Source organism: Rattus norvegicus, chromosome 18 (genome assembly GCF_036323735.1).
Source record: "Rattus norvegicus strain BN/NHsdMcwi chromosome 18, GRCr8, whole genome shotgun sequence".
NCBI lineage: Eukaryota > Metazoa > Chordata > Mammalia > Rodentia > Muridae > Rattus > Rattus norvegicus.
Genome location: NC_086036.1, coordinates 78,433,222 through 78,446,039, shown reverse-complemented (window position 1 = coordinate 78,446,039; position 12,818 = coordinate 78,433,222). Strand labels below are relative to the sequence as shown.

General features: G+C 45.6%; 1 long non-coding RNA gene across 1 annotated transcript; it reads left to right on the top strand.

Annotated features, from left to right (window-relative positions):
* Positions 1-96: 96 nt before the first annotated feature.
* LOC103694251 (uncharacterized) lies at positions 97-8,179 on the top strand. The gene is made up of 5 exons (XR_597081.4): positions 97-2,770; positions 3,985-4,038; positions 4,489-4,613; positions 5,545-5,774; positions 6,134-8,179. It is a non-coding gene; the product is annotated as an uncharacterized LOC103694251 (long non-coding RNA).
* Positions 8,180-12,818: the final 4,639 nt, after the last annotated feature.

Sequence of the window (12,818 nt, the reverse complement as noted above, 5' to 3'; positions counted from 1 at the left end):
TGACTTCCACATTTGCACTGTGTGGCTTTTCAATGCATGAGAGAGAGAGAGAGACAGACAGACAGACAGACAGAGACAGACAGAGAAGAGAGAAAATATATAAGTAAATAAATATTATTTACATATACACATGTATATATACATATATAAACACATACATATATAAAATATATACATATATTAAGTATATACATATACACATATGTGTGTGAGTGTGTTGTGTGAGTGTGTGTGCATGTGCATGTGTGTGTGTGTATCTGTGTGTATGTGTGTGTATCTGTGTGTGTATGTGTGTATGTGTGTATTGTGTGTGTATGTGTGTGTATGTATGTGTGTATGTGTGTGTCTGTGTGTGTGTCTGTGTGTGTGTCTGAATGTGTCTGTGTATGTATGTATTTGTGTGTGTGTATCTGTGTGTGTATGTGTGTATGTGTGTGTATGTATGTGTGTATGTGTGTGTGTATGTGTGTGTCTGTGTGTGTCTGAGTGTGTCTGTGTATGTATGTATTTGTGTGTGTGTGTATCTGTGTGTGTATGTGTGTATGTGTGTGTGTATGTATGTGTGTATGTGTGTGTGTATGTGTGTGTCTGTGTGTGTGTCTGAGTGTGTCTGTGTATGTATGTATTTGTGTGTGTATGTGTGTCTGTGTCTGTGTGTGCATGTGTGTGTCTGTGTCTATGTGTATCTGTGTGTGTCTGTGTGTGTATGTGTATGTGTGTGTGTGTGTGTATGTATGTGTGTGTATAAAACAATGCTGAGCAGTAGCATTCATTCTCTTGTCCTCCTGATTGTGGCTACAACGTGACCAGCTGTCTCCTGCTCCCACTGTGTTCCTTCCTCACCACGAAGACTGTACCCTCAAACTGTGAGCCAAAAACAAGCTCTTCCCCTTTGTTTGCTTTAGTCAAACATCCAATAACAGGGATGAAAAGTCACTGACACACCACACACTGGGTATGTCACTTGCCTCTCTGTGCTGTCATGTCTGTGGTGCAGAGAGGCCACAGAGAGTGAAGTAAAACAGAAGCAATCTCACTAAGGGTCTGGCTTCGAGAAGACAGCGCTCAGTAAGTACGGTTCCCATAGAACCCCCGTGTGGTCCCCAGAAGCTCAGCTTTCCTCTTGGTCATCACAGACTTGGACAGAGCATCTTACAACAGTATCCGCACATCATCTAGTCGATGGGACGACACTGACTAATGAAGGGGACTGTGTGTGCCAGACTCTCAGTGCTTCTCCGTGATGGCTGTGTCTCTGAATCCTTCTCCCTGGACCCATCAGCACCCCCTCCATCCTTCTACAAGTTGTCTGCAAGGAGATGCTGCTCTTGCCTGTTTGCGCCTACCTGATGAATGGATGATGTCGGAATGTACTCACCCCTAAATCTACTTTATAACCTCCTAATGACGCTCATTCGGTGTCTCTAACTTCTGTAAAAGGAAAAGAATTTCGCTTCTGGCGGAGATGGTACTCAGCCGCTGATGGCGCTGAGGCCGTCCCCTGAGAAGACCCCTTCCCTTCTTTCCATAAATGCCTTCCCCAAGGCCTTGCTTGTCATACCAGGGTGAGATTCCTCCAAAGAAATGCTGTTATCCACATCAGATATCAGCACAGAATTCCCAACACCTCTGAGCCTCTTCATGGCCCAGTCCTTTAGAGTCTACTTTGGCAGCAAACGGGAGTTTGAGCTGGTGTGTGGTACTAAGAGAGAGAGAGAGAGAGAGAGAGAGAGAGAGAGAGAGAGAGAGAGAGAGAGAGCGTCAGTGCTATTGTTAGCTTTACCTGTGTAAACCAGTGTGTTCCCTCGAGTAACCACAAGAGCACTTGCTGTTATAGGCGACGTCTGACCCCTCCCACATACTCAGCTAAACCTTATGGCTACTCAGGGAGACGTGGCCTGTGCTCACTGGATGCTTCAAGAAGGTGCGGGATGTCCCAGAACATGAGGTGCCAGTGTCGGTGGGCTGGACATATCCCAGGTATTGACTTTGCTCACCAGCATGCTGGTGCCCTAGGAAGGACCTGGCTTTGATCCAGCCCTCGCTGGAAAAGTCTGGACATAAAATAAGTACACCAGCTAAGGACAGTTTGGAATAAGATAAACATTCAACAGCCCCTTATCAACGGGACATAAACATCTATGTTTCAGAAAGAAAACGAAAACACTTTTGGAAAGAAGACAGGTCCTGACTTTATTCAAACAATGCTATCTGCCCAGATAAGCAGGGAAATAGGATCCTACAGCTCTGCCTGCTGTGTGCTCTCTCCTACGCGTGCCGGATCCCTTTAAACTCCGCCGGGAACAATAAGTTGTTTTCTTTCCTTGTCTGCTCATTTTATGATCTAGTTCTCAAGTAACTGATTATATGTTGGACATAAAAGTGAGATATTTATTTTCAAATGCGACTGCATACTGCTGCTGACACATTTACTATCAGGGAGATTGAATTATTTTTAAGGCTGCTGTTTTGAAATGTCTCTTGTATGTTGAACTTATATTGTGTTTCCTATCGTGTCGAGCACTCAGAAAGTGTCAGGAGATAGAAACCGGCTCAAGTCTGTTCCCGCTTCTGGAAGAACTTTTCTGCATACACTGGCTATAGATGGGGATGGAACCCGCCAGCCTCCCTTCACACATCTCCTTCCAGATTCTCCCCGGCTCGCTGAGAAACCTGTTCTCGTCGCTTCAGTCACACAGATGGCATGCTAACCGTGCTGGGACAGAGCGCACAGTGAGCAGACTTAACAAAGAGTGACACAAGGCAACAGGTTTGCATTCATGAGTGTGACTGTGTACATGTGTGTGCATGTGTGTGTGCATGTGCATGCCTGTGTATGTGCGAGTTTGTACGTGTATGTGTGTATGTGCCTGTGCAAGTGTGCATATGCATGCGCATGCTTGTCGATGTGCCTGTGTGTGTGCATGCATGTGTGTGTGTAGGTGGGTGGGAGTGTGTGTGTACGTGTGTATGAGTGTGTGTGAGTGTGTGTGTGTGAGTGTGTGTGCATGCACGTGTGTATAGGTAGGTGGGAGTGTGTGTGTGAGTGTGTGTGTGAGTATGAGTGTGTGTATGTATATGAGTGTGTAAGTGTGTGTATGTGTATGTGTGAGTGTGTGTGAGCATGCACATGTGTGTGTAGGTGGGTGGGAATGTGTGTGTACATGTGTGTGAGTGAGTGTGAGTGTGTGTGCATGCACGTGTGTATAGGTAGGTGGGAGTGTGTGTGTGAGTGTGTGTGTGAGTGTGTGAGTATGAGTGTGTGTGTAAGTGTGTGTATGTGTATGTGTGAGTGTGTGTGTATGTGTGCATGCACATGTGTGTGTGTGTTGACAAGATTGCATGGTCATTTGTATATGTGTGAATCCGTTCTTTCAAACAACCTTCACAGAGTTCCAACTTCAAGTAGACAAGCTCAGCCTCACCCTTTGAGTCAGATTAGACGCTTCCTTCTCCCTCTTCAGCTCTCATCTAGCCCTCCAGGTCTCTGTCTGAAATTGGCTGCTGGTTGTCGTCTGTCTAGGTGCTGGGGTTGGAACACTGCGCTCAGGGCACGGAGCACCTGTGTGTGGATCTTTCCCTCCACTGCGGCCAGCACTGGCATTTGGAGTGTCTGAGCATGGGAGACAGGCAGTTGACACCCAGCTCCTACAGAGGTGGAGCCCAGCAGGTGCAGGAAGTGACCACTGCCTCCAGTAGCATGGGAAACTGAACCTGGGCAGTCTGCACAGCGTCCTTTCCCTGAGGCTGGGCGGCCAGAGCTGTCTAAAGAATGTGAGAAGCAGTGTTCCTTGGAAAGAAATGTTTAAGCTCAACAAAACACCATTTATTATAGACTCCACTCTTTCCACTTCCCTCCTGCTCAAAGCTGTCTTAACAGACTAGGGCTGAAAAATTTAATGACCACAAAAAATAAAAAATGAAACAAAGCAAAACAAAAAATCCAATGTTTCATTGTCATGAGAAATTCCCTTCTTCCTGCAGAGGAACCCACAACGTCTTGCCTGGCACCATCATGACGGGACACACCAAGACCTGGTGAGTAACCTCTAGCCACTGAATCAGACAATGCTGGGGAAGCAGAGCCATTAGCCAGAGGATCAAGGCAGGAGATTAAGGTTGGGGGCACCATCTCGGTGAAGCCTATTTATAGACACGGCTGAGGAAGAGGTGAAGCAGACCTTTTTTGGTCAATGTGCCACAGCTCCCTGAATGTGTGTGCACTCCTTTACAGTCTGACAGTTTGCTGACCCCAGGCCACCAGGGAGCTCTTAGGTCACAGACTTGTCTTATTCGGGATATTAGAACGATTGAACAGAATTGGGTTTAAATAATCTGATCCTTAAGGAAATAAATATGGGGCACTTAGAAATATATCTCTCGGAGGTCTACAGGTCATAAATTACCTTAGGGGTGGACAGGCCAGTCAGGAAAGTGTCACGCAAGCATAAGGACATGAGGTCTGATCTTTGTTACCCGTGTCAACAGCTGGGTCTGCCGCCACGCATCTGCAATCTCAGCACCGGGAGACAGAGACAGGAGGATCCTGGGGCTCACTGTCCTCTCACACAGCTGGAGCAGTGAGGTCCAGGGTCAGTGAGAGATCAAAGAAGGTGAGAAGAGGAAGACATCTCAGGCCTTCATCAGTACCTGCGCACACATGCATACATGTGCATGCACACACACACACACATACAACTAAACAGGAAAAAAAAAAACCCCGGAAAAATGAAAGGCTCTTTGGGAAAGCAAGCACATGTTCTACCCAACATGCCTGTGTTCTTTCCTCCAACACCTTAGAAGATCGTTTTAAAGGTACTATTCACAGTAGTAAGGAGAACGGAAGTTAAGCGTGATGGGCTATCTCAGTAAATGCATGGAAGACAGGGACACGGCAACAGAAAAGCACATCTACCGGGGATGCTGAAGAGGACTCCAGTGTAGGGACCACTTCCACCATCCCCACCAACTGGGGACATCAGATCTGATGTCTCCAAGATCTGACAGTGGGTTCTCTGGCTGAGGGGACCACAAGCCACCAGTAAAGGCCGGTAGGGAGAAGGGGTACTGGAAAGTCTTCTTGTCCCTCATAAAAAGGACAGTGAGAAAATCAGGGGAGAGAGAGAGGAAGAGAGAGAGAAAGAGACAGACAGAGACAGAGACAGAGACAGAGAGACAGAGAGAGAACCACACGGGCTTGCACAGTGAACAGCCCCCACTAGGACATAGCAGGTCTGGGTTTTAGAGTCTCAGCTGTTGTCAAGCGGGGCCAGACAAGCACTACTAGACACATGACTGCAAACAGAAACAAAGGCAAAGCTGAAATGACCCCTAGCACGAAGCCAAGAGCACGCCTCTCCGGTGCTTAAAGTCCATACAGAGATGAGCAAACGATGCACTGGTCAAGCAGCGACAGAACGGATTCATTCAGAATAAGTAAAAAGCTCTTCACTTCATACACCGTAACTCAAGTTAAGATAAAAATCTGCGTGTAAGAGTGAAATCAAAGAAAATTCTTTTTTTTTTCTTTTTTTCTTTTTTCAGGAGCTGGGGATCGAACCCAGGGCCTTGCGCTTGCTAGGCAAGTGCTCTACTGCTGAGCTAAATCCTCAACCCCCAAAGAAAATTCTTAGATCTAAAAGATTCAAAGGCCAAACAGCAGGAGAAAGAGAAGAAAATGTGCCAGGGGCCCCAGCGCACCGCTTCCATGAGCTATTGACAAGCTGTGGCCTCCAGGGGAAGGGAAGCCATTTTCTTTAGTAGTGTAGCTACTGGTAAGTTGCCTGTGCTCCTGAAAATAATGTCTCACCCCCATTCAATCTCCTGAAAGCAAACAAGGTTAAAGTCATTGAGTCCCCCATTCTCTCTCTCTCTCTCTCTCTCTCTCTCTCTCTCTCTCTCTCTCTCACACACACACACACACACACACACACACACACACAGTAGAAAAGATTGTATGGGAAGATGAGTGTGATCAGTTAGAGTGGGGAGGGGATGAGAGAGAGAGAGAGAGAGAGAGACAGAGAGAGAGAGAGACAGAGAGAGAATGATCCAAATACATTACACACACATATGAAAATGCTATCATTAAACCCATTATAATGTATAATTAATATATGTTTGTATTTGAAAGGGGAAAACCAGGAGAGGAGTATCGTGACATCCTTCAGGACACCATTGAGAAACAGATGACCTTCAAGGCTTCAAACAGGGATGACATACAGGTCATGCACAGAGAACTCCAATGGGGTATCAGGCTTCCCACTGTGGGTGAGACAGCTGATTTAACTCCAGAGTGTCAAGCTGAGGGTGGGCACTTGGGGGGGGCACTGATCTTTTATAGATATTTAGAATTCACTCACACACACGCACACACACTGATTTTAGAACCTCCCATGAAACAAATGAAGACAGTGGGAGAGGCTGAATGGGTCCAGAGCTATTAGTGTGGTCCTCTGATTTCAAAGAAGAAGTGATAATAGAAGCGTAAGGAGTCAGGATGCAGCCCTGTGATGCTAGCACTCGAGAAACTGAGAGAGGAAGAGCAGAAGTTCAAGGTCATCTACAAGGTTAGCTATATAGTGAGTTCCTCAGGTACTAGTAAGGTTAAGTTAGAGAGCCTCATGGCATCCAGGAAGCAATGAAAGAAACAGTGGCCAGGGAAAAGACACGCTTCTGGACAGCAAGCCTTCAACACTGGAAGCTCTGGATGTTAGAATATTATGGTTTGGATATGAATCACAAACATGTATGTATGTATGTATGTGTATTGATTTTAGAACATGTCATGACAATAGAGGATATTGAATGAGTCGAGAGTTACTAATGCGGTCCCCTAGTTTCAAAGAGGGGATGTCCCTCAAAAGGCTCATACTGAAAGCTTGGTCCCAAGCTAGTTAGAGGAAGCAGTCACTGGGAAATGACTTTTACCCTGAGGGCTCTGACCTCATTAGTGGGTTGATGGGTCCTCAGTCTGACAGTGTGATTGAGAAGAGAGGCCTGATCAGAGGAAATAGGGTGGCAATGGTGTGTCTTTGATCGATGCCTAGTCCTGGTTCCTTCCCCACCCCCCTCCCTCTCCCTCTCCCTTCCTGGCTCTTGTAAGGCAAGCAGCTTCCTCCACCACACCCAACTGCTGCCTGATGTCCTGCCTCACTTCTGCCCCAAAGCAACTGGAGCCAACTGTGCATGAACTGCAACCACGAGACAAATAAATCTGCCCTCCATTTGCTGCTGTGTTGTTGTGTCCTGTTGGAAAATGACCAATACGGAGACACTCAAGATGCCAACCGTAGCCAACACTTAAGACTGTTCAGAGGGCAGGAGAGAGCTAAGGGAGCTGCAATTTCTGTTCTCCACTCAGAATACCAGGGCAGAGGTCAAGCAGTTTAAATAAGGAGATGTACTCAAAAACAGAGAAGGCTAATCAAGAGCTACACAAAAGACAAGGCACTTGGGGTCGATGAGATGGCTCAACAGTTAAGAGCACTGGATGCTCTTCCAGAAGATCCAGGTTCCATTCCCAGTGCCCACAAGACAGGCTCATGGCCGTCTGTACCTCTGCTCCTAGGGGATCTGTGATGGTTTGTCTATGCTTGGCCCAGGGAGTAGCACTATTAGAGTGGATGTGGCCTTGTTAGAGTGGGTGTAGCTTTGTTGGAGTAGGTGTAGGTGTGGGCTTAAGACCCTCACCCTAGCTGCCTGGAAGTGAGTATTCTGTTAGCCTTCAGATGAAGATGTAGAACTCTCACTTCCTCCAGCCCCACATCTGACTGCCTGAATGCTGTCATGCTCCCACCTTGGGATGGACTGAACCTCTGAATCTGTAAGCCAGTTCCAATAAATGTTGTCCTTATAAGAGTTGCCTTGGTCATGGTGTCTGTTCACAGCAGTAAAACCCTAACTAAGACAGAATCTGATGCATTTCTCTGGTCTCTACAGGCACTGGGGCCTGCAAGTGGCACACAGATATGCATGCAGACAAAACACTTATACATATAAAAATAAAAATAGGGGCTGGGGATTTAGCTCAGTGGTAAAGCGCTTGCCTAGCAAGCACAAGGCCCTGGGTTCAGTCCCCAGCTCCGAAAAAAAGAAAAAAAAATTTTAAAGGACTCATTAAAAAAAAAACACAAGGAACCTACAAAAAAGTGAAAAGAAAAATGAAAAAGAAAATAGATAAAACAATAAAATTAAATGCTGTACTCAGGGCTTAGGAAAACCATGAGTACATTAAATGTAAGTGTTCTAAATACGCCAACTAAGAGGCAGAGACTGTGAGAGTAGATTAAAAACATGACCCGGCTATATGCAAGGGCATGACAGTGACAAAAGAAAGCAAATCTCAAAAAAAAAAAAAAAAAAAAGACACAATTCCATTTATACTACATTCTTTAAAAAGAAATCAAGGAGAGATCCCCTTGCCAAGTGATCGTGTGGCACTGGGGTGTTCAGGTGAGGGCAGGGTGGGGTCGGCAGGGCAGGTGGGCTCGGTGGTGATTGTCAGTCCTGGAGGGTTGTATACAGCCACTCCAGGTGAGACCAGCAGAACAACCCAGACGTGACACTAGCACCAGCTTCCAGGTCTCGGGTCACAGTTAAGGTTTCAGCAGTGGGAGAGATGACACTCAGGACACTCAGGACTTCTTCTGTGTTTGCAACTTCCTTTCTAAAACACACGCACGAACGCACACATGTGCCAGTTGGTTTTAAAAAAACAAACCAGCTAAATACTTCAAGGACAGTAAGCCCCTCCTGAGTTCCTGGGTAAAGAGACATCAACTGATCATGGGAACAGTGAGATGAGCACAGACAGCACAGGGAATGTTCAGACAGGGCGTAAATGGATTCCTCTGAGGTGACAAAGAAGGTTTGGTGGTGTTCTGCAATTCAGGATGGATCACAAAAAGGAGCACCGACTAATTCCCATACAGGTAACAGCAGTTAAAAAGGAGAGTGTGAGTTTTAGTAGGGGTGCTCACATGCGGGATGTTCACACGTGTATACGTGTGCATGTTTGCGTGTTGGGTGGAAACGAGAGGCCAATGGCAGGTGTTGCTCCTCAGGCAACACCCGTCTTATTTTTTTATACAGGGTCTCCTGCTGGTCTGGCTACCTCTGGGTAGGCTAGGCTGGTCAGGAATCTGCTGTCCTGACCTCTTCCACTCTGGGAATTGTATTATGAAATATGAGGCATATGAAATAACACTTAGCTCTCTTTTCTACCAACACCTCCACCCTATGGATTCTAATAAAACTTAGGTCCCTGCAATCAGAGCGTTTCATAACTGAGCCCAAGAGGTAACTTATAAAGCACTGCCTGACACTGAATTGCTATGCTGTTTACATTTTTTCATTTTAGATTCATTTATTTAATGTAATATTACTGTTTTGCCTGCACATACACACACACACACACACACACAGAGAGAGAGAGAGAGAGAGAGAGAGAGAGAGAGAGAGAGAGAGGAACCACATATGTACCTGGTACTCATGGAGATCAGAAAAGAACAAAAGAATATTGGAGTTACAGATAATTGTAGGCCACCGTGTGGGTGCTGGGAACTCAGCCTATGTCTTCTGCAAGAACAGCAGGTGCTCTAACCACTGACCCATCTCTTCAGCCCCATGGTTTCACTACTTATATGTGAGTCCGAAGGTGTTGTCCCTGTTTTTGGTTTTTTTTTTTTAATCTATCTTATCAGGTTCTTATATCTACCATCCTTCCAACCCTTATTTCACCCTGATACCTTCCAAGCCCCCAGTGCTAGGTAGGAGAGAAAGGTTAGAGGGGAAAGGGTATGTAGACCTCTTTAGACTCCTTCCTGCTAATTAGGGACGTTGTGTTTCTTGGGGACAGTCCAATCGTTGTCATTAGGATATCTCCAACTTCTTCTTTTCATCGAACCACAACAGCAGCACCCAGGAGCAGCCGCCGCCGCGGGCCCACTCAGGGATTTCTCATTTATACTCTCTCCAGAGTTCCCTGAATTAAACGATCTGCAACTGGCAAGGGCCACGTTCCTGCTGGTGTAGGAGGCAAATCATAGTCACCTGCTGTGAAGCAGCCTGCTCTCCCACACCTGGAACTAAAACAAAAGCATGTTCACACAATACGGCTGGGCTTTGGTTTGGTTTGGTTTTTGGTTTTGGCAGGTTTGTTGATTAGGGCTCTGTCTCTACTTCTATGATAGTGCTTTGAGCACTAGAAGGAATGCTATTTATTTAACTAAGAAAATGGCAACACAACCTCGAATGCCTGCCTGCCTATCTATCTATCTATCTATCTATCTATCTATCTATCTATCTATCTACCTACCTACCTTTAAGAAACTAAAATTCTCTACAAACAGCCTCACAGTCTAAGAAGGAATTGTCACATGACCAAAGCTGGGAAAGAACACGCCTGTATTCTAATCCCAGAGAGACCAGAGGAGGGATATGGTAGCTGGACCAGAAAGCCTCCATGCAGTTTAGGCCTGTTAGTCTCCTTGGTGCCAGAGCTGTGCTCCCCAGGCTAACTCAGTCTTTTTTTTGGGGGGGGGGATTGGGGGGACCTTTGGAAAGAAGCATCCTAAAGCTGGAATGGTGGTTTGAATAGGTTCGACCCCCAGAGTCCAATGTATGTGAATGCTTGACCTACGGGGAGAAGCACTATTAGGAGGTGTGTCCTTGTTGGAGTAGGTGTTGTCTTGTTGGAGGAAGTGTGTCACTGTCAGGACAGGCTTAGAGTTCTTGTACGGTTAGGTTTTACCCAGGGTGGAAGACAATCTCCTCCTGGCTGTCCCTCTAATTAAGATGTAGAATTCTTGGCTCTTCCCAGCATCCAATCTGCCCACATGCTGTCATACTTCCCACCATGATTCTAATGGCTTAAACCTCTGAATCTGTAAACCAGCCCCAATTACATGTTCTCCACTCTAAGAGTTGCTTTGGTCATGGTGTCTCTTCATGGCAATCAAACCCTAACTAAGGCACCTGGTTACCAGGCTGTTTGAGGCTGTTTTCAGTTTTGCTTTTAAAAACGAACCAAAGCAAAACGAAACGTAAAACCCTGTGCCTGGTTTCTGCATTTATTCCAACTTTTTTCTTTCCCTGTCCTTCTACTTTGCTCTTATTTTATGTTGTTTCTGTTGTCCAAGGAGAGGGCCTGAGGTCGCCTGCTCCAGTAGGTATTCTCTATGAGGGCAGGATTCCTATAGACTTGACTTCGCTTTTTGAAGACTGTGCTGAAATGGCAGCTTTTGACATTCGCTGCTGAGAAAGGTATGGATTTCCCACTTCTGACAAATCTTTGAATAAACATAACATTCTTTTCTTGCCCTGGAAGAGTGCACTATTATATCTCTTGGTAGGGGCACACAGTGAGGTCATAACCAAGTATCCCCTTCAGTTCTGCTCTTTTCTAAAACTTTGTAATTCTTCATGGGAGAGGTAAGCCAGTTGGCAGCTGAGACCCTCTGGCGGCCTCTCCTGCAGCCCAGACACCAATGCGAGCTGCTATTAACACTCCAAACTACTGTCACAAGAGTAATTCATCATCCCAGCAACAAGAAAATGCTGGAGGACGGTCATGTGGCTAACTGGTAATTACATTTTTATTTCTTTAAAAAAAGTCACAACATAAGACAATGTTGTCAAATTCTATTGAAGACAATCATTTTGGGGGCCTTTCTGTGGGGCATTTTATCTACACCCAAGTGATGGTTAGTGGCCATATGAATTACATACTGTAAGACAAACCAGTCGGTTACTAAGGGACAAAATTCAAGAATCCCAAGTGCTTTGCATCTGGTTTTAATGTTGCAACATCAAATTAAATGCCTATCTACATTTTTGAACAAGGAATGCATCAAAACCAAACAAGATACAGTATCTTGCCTTAAAAGGCATCAATAAAATCATGATTTTAATCACAAAGTATCTTAAAGTTAATTATCCACTGTTTCGACGGAAGCAGTTGGAACACCTGTGCATATATTGTAAGAATAACCAGAATGGGGCTGGGGATTTAGCTCAGTGGTAGAGCGCTTACTTAGGAAGCGCAAGGCCCTGGGTTCAGTCCCCAGCTCCGGAAAAAAAGAACAAAAAAAAAAAAAAAGAATAACCAGAATGTATATCAAAATAATGTTGCAATCCTTAATGCCACATTGATACATACTTTTTTAAAAACATAGAATTGCTTCTTCACACCAGGCAAAACTGTCAGTATGGCTCTCAGAATTCCCCAGGTTTCTGAGGTCAGCTATTACTGTAAAAGAAGTTCATGAGGCCGAAAGTGCAAGCACATGATCTAGGTTATGCTTCCTCTTGCTAGTTTGTTTGAATCCAACCACACAGAGTTGTTTCCCACTCCCCCTCCTATCAGGTGAGCAGTTATTGCTCCCCAAAAGACCCTTCTAACTAAACTAAGACATTTAGGCACTGGGCTTGCTTTCTTTGAGTTCTTAGGTTGAAGGGGATCTAGGCAATATGGTTTGCCTATGCATACGCTTAGCACTCACAAAGAGACCTGGCAGAAATCTTTCTCAGTGTCATGTGTGTGGATGCACTTAGCTTTGTGTTCAGCAGGACCAGGCAAGGTTTGGCATCCACTCCCTCCCTGCCTCTTTGCCCCTTACTACAGTAATAGATACTGTTTATCAAGGAAGGTGGGCTTGGCGCTAGATGAGCCTGACAGGCAATAAACCTACAGGAAATGAAACGACACAGGTTGTCTTGTCTGGGACCTCAGGCAGGCAAGCATGGGAGAATAGAACACTGGGTCCATCTCATTTCCTAGGCAGCCGCGAAGGCTCTGACCTCCCTTGGAGGAGTCT